Source organism: Saccostrea cucullata, unplaced genomic scaffold, assembly GCF_032062105.1.
Source record: "Saccostrea cucullata isolate Sc308-1 unplaced genomic scaffold, CSIRO_AGI_Scuc_v1 ctg704, whole genome shotgun sequence".
NCBI classification, from domain to species: Eukaryota; Metazoa; Mollusca; class Bivalvia; order Ostreida; family Ostreidae; genus Saccostrea; species Saccostrea cuccullata.
Window position 1 is genome coordinate 156,584 of NW_026926216.1, and position 7,490 is coordinate 164,073.

Below are 7,490 nucleotides of genomic sequence, written 5' to 3' on the forward strand. Positions count from 1 at the left end.
ATTGATGATTTTATTCACATTTCCTTAAAATATGCTTGATACTTTATAAAGTATGATGGATGAACTACTATTACAGTTAAGAACATGGAAGTAAAGAACACGAGTGAACGTGAATGAATTCAGTAAGGTTTTTGTGAAACATTTTCAGTTACTAATAATGTTACTAAGAAGTTTCAGAATCTGAGAGATGGGCCACCTTAGATGACCTTGTATTGACGATTCTTTTCCCTCGGTCGTGTAGAGACGCCACCACTTGCCGCTAGCTTGAGGACTGCAGATTAACCTTTGCTCGGGTCTCAGAGCCATTGAGCAGTGAGGAATCTTTTTCGTTCCAACACCCACTTACTGTGACAATGGACCTCGCTATACAATTCTCATCCGAAGGACTGGTCTCCGCATCCTACAGTGGATTCGAATCCGCGATGTAAGGATCAACTCCTTACTCCGCGACCCGAGAGCAGACGCTCTAACCACTGCGCCAATGTGAAATTGGCTTATAATTCACCTAGTCAAAATTGAGTCTTTTCTTACCCCTTCTTTCACAAAAATGCTGGTGATGAATGAAATACCAGTATATGAGTACTCTTCAAATAACGTATCTTTGTATAATGCCATTGGCACTGTTACTTGTATATAAACTGTGGGTTTTATAAGTATTAAAAAAACTGTTTTTGGTATAATAAAAAATACTTCCTATAGTCGTAAGTTAATCAAGTCATCAATTTGGATGAAAAAAAAAGAACAACAGAGAAAGCAGCAAAAGACGTTATTGAAATTGATGACATACGCAGACACCATTACCAAGAACGTATTGGAGTAGTTCGGATTGTCATTCTGGTAACCGTAACCACAGGTGTCTTTGGAAACTTAATTCAACCACAAATTTAAGTAGAATTCCCAGTCTTGGGAGATAATCTATCTTGCATACATCGAGTGTCGTGATGGAGCGAAGACATATTTTAGTTGGCAATTGGTTACGCTAATGTTCATTTTACAAGGTTAAGAACACGATATTACTGTAAACAATAAGAAATGACGCGCAGAAGAACTATCTAAAAATTCCTGTTTTGTGGTTGCTTCAAGCACTACGGAATGGAAATCCCGTTATCGTCCCTCTACAAAAACAAGGCTACCCCCTGTATGACTATTACCTCTGCGAAATGGTCTCTCATTCCAGGCAAGAGAAGGTCGCTGACACAACATTACCATTAACCTTCGAAATAATTTGTAGCAATGGTTTTTTTATTCCAGCCAAACACAACATACAGAATAGCCATGAGTTTCATACTTTAGTAAGAAAATATTTGATGGCTAAGAGATTAGATGCCGTATAGGCGGTAGTAATCCATACTCGGTTCAAGCAATTTATGCATTTCCCTTGAAATTTTAGAAAGGACCGATTGAAGAAGCTAAAGTCCATACTTGGTTCTTCTATTATCTTAAGCTTAAAGTTGCCAACATAGATTAAGATGCTGTGTACATTAAAAGCATTATTAATTATTTTAAAGTATTTAAAGTTAACTCTGAACCCTACATTTTCAAAGAAAAAGGTGAAGACCACGAACAACGATGAATCCTTTTTTTAAAAACCTACAAACTAATCGATACACAATTCTGTGAGCAGGACATGGTCTTAGATAGAAAAAGCTCCTATCTTTCAATTGGCGAAAGAAATTCTATACTATTATGAATTCTGTTGAAGATTATGCCAGAAGTTGGACTTGTATGAAAGGGAAGACCTGAACATTTTGTCAGAATTGATTAAGTGTTTTAGAGACATGTATATTAAAGATCGCACAAGAGGGAATAAAAGGCAATATGCGAACAATCTGTCCTTCCGTTTTCACTAAATCGGATTTGATTAAAGAATTAGAAAAATATATGAAAAAGTTAGTTCCAGCAGATAAGGCGAGTAACAATAACTGTCTTTAAGAACTTGGTTTTAGTTCTGCGTCTAGATATCCAGCTTATAATCCACAGTTCACTCTCTAACGCTGAAATTCTTTAAAATCACATTTCAATCTTTCATACTTTAAACATACCAGACAATCAAGATGAGTTCGATCGACCTCAACCAACAATTTAAAATCCCTAAAAACTTCATAGAAACCGTAATAAAGATATATTACCGGGTCCGGCAAATGTCCTACCCTGTCTCATCCTAACTCCTGACTAACTGTTAGCATATATATATATATATATATATATATATATATATATATATATATATATATATATATATATATATATATATATATATATATTGTGATTGGTCATTGCCAAAATAACAACGTTCTACACATAAGAATTAAGCTGTTGATTGTAACAGGATTTTAAATTTCAACATTGACAATTGTAATGTAATTTTCGAAGGTCTTCCAGCAAACTTTTGGATTTCCAATGGGCACTAATTGTGCTCCGTTATTAGTCTACATGGTTTTTATATTCCTATGAAGAGGGATTTATTTAAAGTTTCCTCAGGGAAAGAAAACACTTCCTGTGGCCTTTAACTCCACAATCAGATATACTCGTACTGATGACTTTTTTTTAACAACGTAAGTCCATTTATATATCGAATACATCACAGTGAATTCCAAATAAAAGATACCGCCGAGTCTTCCATATCTATTTCATATTTGGATATTGCACTGACTATAGACGATAAAGACTAAGTAACAGCGAAATTATATGATAAACGATATAATCTCAGCTTTTCTATCGCCAATATTCCTTTTTTTCTACTTTAAATAGTAATATTGTGCTATCACGAGCATTTGGGTTAAGGTATCTCAACTTATTGATACTCAAGAGCATACCCTGAGTACGATCATTGATTAATTCGAGGCAAATCAATTGAAGAGAAGTTGATGTTACAGGGTTACAATTTTTTGTTTCAGACTTCATATGTAAAATAATAGCAAATCCCATATGAGCTTTAGGCCTATCTGCCTATCCATTTTCTGATCTTGATTATTTACCCTAAAAACAACTGTGCAAATGTATATTTCCATGATCAGGTCATCATACATGGAACGATTATTACGATTAATAGTTTTGCTGAATTTGGATGCACAGTATTTTTTCTGTAAAGTTAAACATTTTTAATTGGTTTCAGTTTTTTTTGTTTCTATCTTGAGGGATTGATTTATTTTTCAGAGCCCCCCATCAGGAGGGAGTAAAATATTTACACACGTGTCTGTCTGCGATACTATATTAAAACAGATATATTTTCAAACACAGTAAACACTGGCCATTCATGGCTTTTCAATTGTGAAGGGTCTTTCGTCTGAGACAGGATCACTTTTCGGGATACACATATTCACGTTTTATTATCTTAAGGTGAAACTTTTATAGCAGTGTAAATATTTGAAATCCACGTAATGTTATCAGCAATAAGGAGATCGATTTAGCTGTCAAAAAACATTTCTAATGTGATATAGATCTACTGTTTCTTAAATACCCGCCATTGAAAACGAGAAGTAATTTGACATATTTAGTTTGAGTATCAATTAAGATGGACAAAGGGAAAGTGTTTAATGGTTTTACTGCGTTTTTGATGAAAAGAACGTTTACTCAAGAAGAACAAATAAAAGTAACCCCTTCAAAATTAATCCCCTGTTAAATGTTACCAGAAATTTGATGATGTCATCCGATGCCACTCTAATAATTAGAATTTTAGAATATATTGCAACCACATTGAATCTTCGGAAAATTTGATAAATGTCGATTTCTATAAGATTTGTTCCTTCATATTCCATGAATTCATTGTTGTGATTGCGGTTGGGCACTGGGTACATGTTGATCATTTATCCTTTAAACTACATTAAAGAATTTAATTTATAGTGCATTTTATACGAAAATTTTGCAAATTTAATAACTCGAAATAAATTGACTTAAAAATGCACCTCTGAAAATTAAGCAAAAACTTTAATTTAAATGGTTATCTTTGATCAAATGTATTTAGAAAGGATAAGAAAAGTGTCACTTCCTGTATAGACCTGCTCGCCACTGGCTGCACGCATGCCTGGAGGACCGCTTATGACACTTTTAATGAGTAACAGCTGTGATATATTCAGTTATTACCCACATGGATTCTTCATGACGCAAACAGAAGTACAGTTTTTGATACGGACATTGAAACTTTCCATGTATCACTATTTATGATGATTTTTACAGATCTTCCGTTTGTTTGGGATAAGAGCATGCTTCTGTGAGACATCTCGCATCTTGCAAAAAATCCAACCCATAAGCAAGAATTTAATTTTTTTATTTTTCTATTAAAGTTGTGAAAATTATTTATCTGTATTTTAGTTGAAATTGATTATCTACTTTAGACCAATAATCTCTTCTCAAGGCATCGTTACCTGGTAACATGTTACCATGCTTGGTAACTTTTACCATTCCATTCAAACTATGACTTTGTTTCTTTATCCTCTAGTTCAATTGCAACACGTTTGACCTAAATTGACCTATGAAGATTTATTTTTTCATGCCACAACTATCTCTTGGACCTTTATATCAAAACCAGAATGATAGATTTTACCTGAACTCTATTTCTGTTCGTCGGTGTTGTCGGGACTTTTGCGTTATTCAGTGTGATCCACATTTTTCTTGCTGGGAGATTGCGATAATCTCTCCCGCATTGGTTGTGAAAACCTAATAATAACTCTATTCTTGGTAACTAGTCTTTCTCTGAATATGTTTTCTGTTTGTTTATTGATAGGAATTATTGCAGTGAACCTTCAAATGGTCTCAACAATCAATCAAATCTTGTATGTGATAAATTGTTAAATTTCAGAGATAAAGTTATTGTTAAATTTATGTTGATTGATTGTTTTTCATATCTATTCAATATAATTTGATGAACTTAAGACATTGCTCGATGATTGTACCGAGAAAAGAAAGAAATCGTAAAGTTTAGTTTAGGTTGTACTTTTTAATCTGTGTACTTTTTTATTCATTACAGTTTTCTGGCGAAAATGCGAATTTTTCAGCATCCTTTAAATTTGTTTGCTTATTTTCCCGGCATACCCTCTATTTATTTTAGAATAATTCAAATTTTATCCATAGTCCATTGACGTTAAGACACGAATGCTGTTTAACAGGTTTGGACCACGTGCCAAGATGGGAAATCATAGCCCGTTTGGGATATACATGTAATGTCCAAAATGGGATACAAATGTAATTACAAATTTACAGTGCAAAATAATGAAAAATATTAGTTTGGCGATAAATATCATAAATCTGCATCAACATATTTAAAAAGGAATATCTTTTGGCAAGCAAGTTTTTCTGCAATCCTGCAGTTTGTTAGACTGATCCTCAAGAAGTTAAGGAACATCCGAGGGATCAAACTCATAAACAATCGGCACACAGAAAAAACAGTCAACCAAAGGTTATTCCTGTATAAGCATCTTGATGCTGATTTATGATCTATTTATTGGCAAAATCAAATTATTCATTTTTTTGCACTGTAAATGTGTATCCCATTTGGGATATGATATCCCAAACAGGCTTATATCCCATTTGAGCATGTACTCCCAACCTGTTTTTGAAAGTGTCAAACTTTATATTAACGAATATTAAGAAAGATTTTATCGATATAATCCACTTGTACTCTTATGTGTAGTTCAATCACACTGTTTTTGTTTTTTCATGCTGTTCAGCAAGTTTTAAAATTTACGACTTTGAAAAACCGTCTTGGATATTCATGGTGAAATTGAACATAAAAGTCACTACTATAGGAAAGGTGAGAAATATATAGGACGCAAAAAGAAGGGCCATTTCCTGGTGTCATCAATAACTACATACAATTCCTTAATTCCCCTTTAAAGTGTTTTATTTGGAAGACGGGGGTTGGAGTGGCAGGTCTTATAACCAATTCTGGTCTAAGGGTATTGCGGGGAAACGAAGACCATTACATGGTATGAAATAGAAGGGTGTTTTCTCTTGTAGCCAACGTTTATCTATCGCGTATGTGAAGTTAAAATTGGTGAGGCTAAGGCGGACTTTATACTGCTAAAACTTTCAAGGAGTCCATTAAAACTATTGTTGTAACATTTGAATGAAAATGTTAAGATAAATATAGCACCACAGGAATGTTTTTTTCTTATTTTTGATGAAAAAGAGATTTTAATCCTCTTGTGTGAATTACAAATAATTATTGAAACTACATTTTAACGAGGTTTTGTTGCACTTGGGCTCGCCGAATATAAAAACAACTTTCTGACACTTACTTAAATATTTCTTTATTTGATAGAGGATTAATGCGCTTTCTTTGTCTTTTGAGGGTTAATCGCGGTTCAAAATTGTTTGTTTTCTCTTTGATCCAAACTAATTCGTTCATTTTACAAGTCTTTTATGATCTTCGATACGTACAAAAACCTGTTATTTATTTCATTTCTACAATGCGATTACAAAAAAGGTACGTTTTAAATGACCTCACGCGAACATGATTCATTTTCTTTTTAGAATGTATAGGCTCTCATGAAACGCAGGTGATGTCATAATATAAAAAGAATCTCGAATAAAGTCTTATAAAAATATAATTCAAAAGCTTCAAGAAGATTTTTAAATAGCGGTCAGTAGGTGAGAGGAAATGTCATGATAGTTTACCTAGTCCATAGGTTCTAAATAAAGGTACAAAATTAAGTTCCTAGGAAAACATTGTGGTCAGGCTAAAGATTTTTACATTCGGTTGACTTCAAGAAGAAATTCTCCTTGAACACTGTCTGAAAAATAAATGCTTTTTTTTAGCTCTACTTGTCAAATACCAAAAGAACATGCAATAGTAAGGTGTCCTTCGTCCGTTTGTTTTTTGTTTTTTTTTTGTTTTTTTTTGTTTAATTTTCAAAATGCTACTCCAACAGTTTTGGTCTGATTTCAATAACAGGGCACACAAATAGACTAAAACTTGATATTTAATTCTATGTATTGGTTTTTGATTTCGATAAACAATGTTGTCATGGTTAATAAAAGATTTTTTAAATATTAAAATGCTACTTATACAGATGTGGTCTGATTTCAATATGAATTGGCACGCAAGTAGATTACACTATGATACTTTCAATTCGTAGGAAAACATTGTGGTCAAAATCAAGGTAATTAAGTCAACAGCAATAGCACTTCCAGATCAAGATCAACAGCACATCCCAATCAAAAGCAACAGCAACAACACACCCCAATCAAGGTCAACAGCAACGATACACCTCAATCAAGGTCAACAGCTACGATACACCCAAGTCAAGATCAACAGCAATAGCACATCTCAATCAAGACCATAAGCAAATCTTAATCAAGATCAACAATGCATCCCAATAAAGGTCATTCAATTAAGTCAACAGCGAAAACACATCCCAATCAAGGTCAAAAGCACATATGAATCAACAGTACACCCAGGTCAAGGAGAACAGCACATCCCTAACAAGATCGAAAGCAACAGCACATCCCAATCAAGATTAACAGCTTATCCCAATCAAGGTCAACAGCAC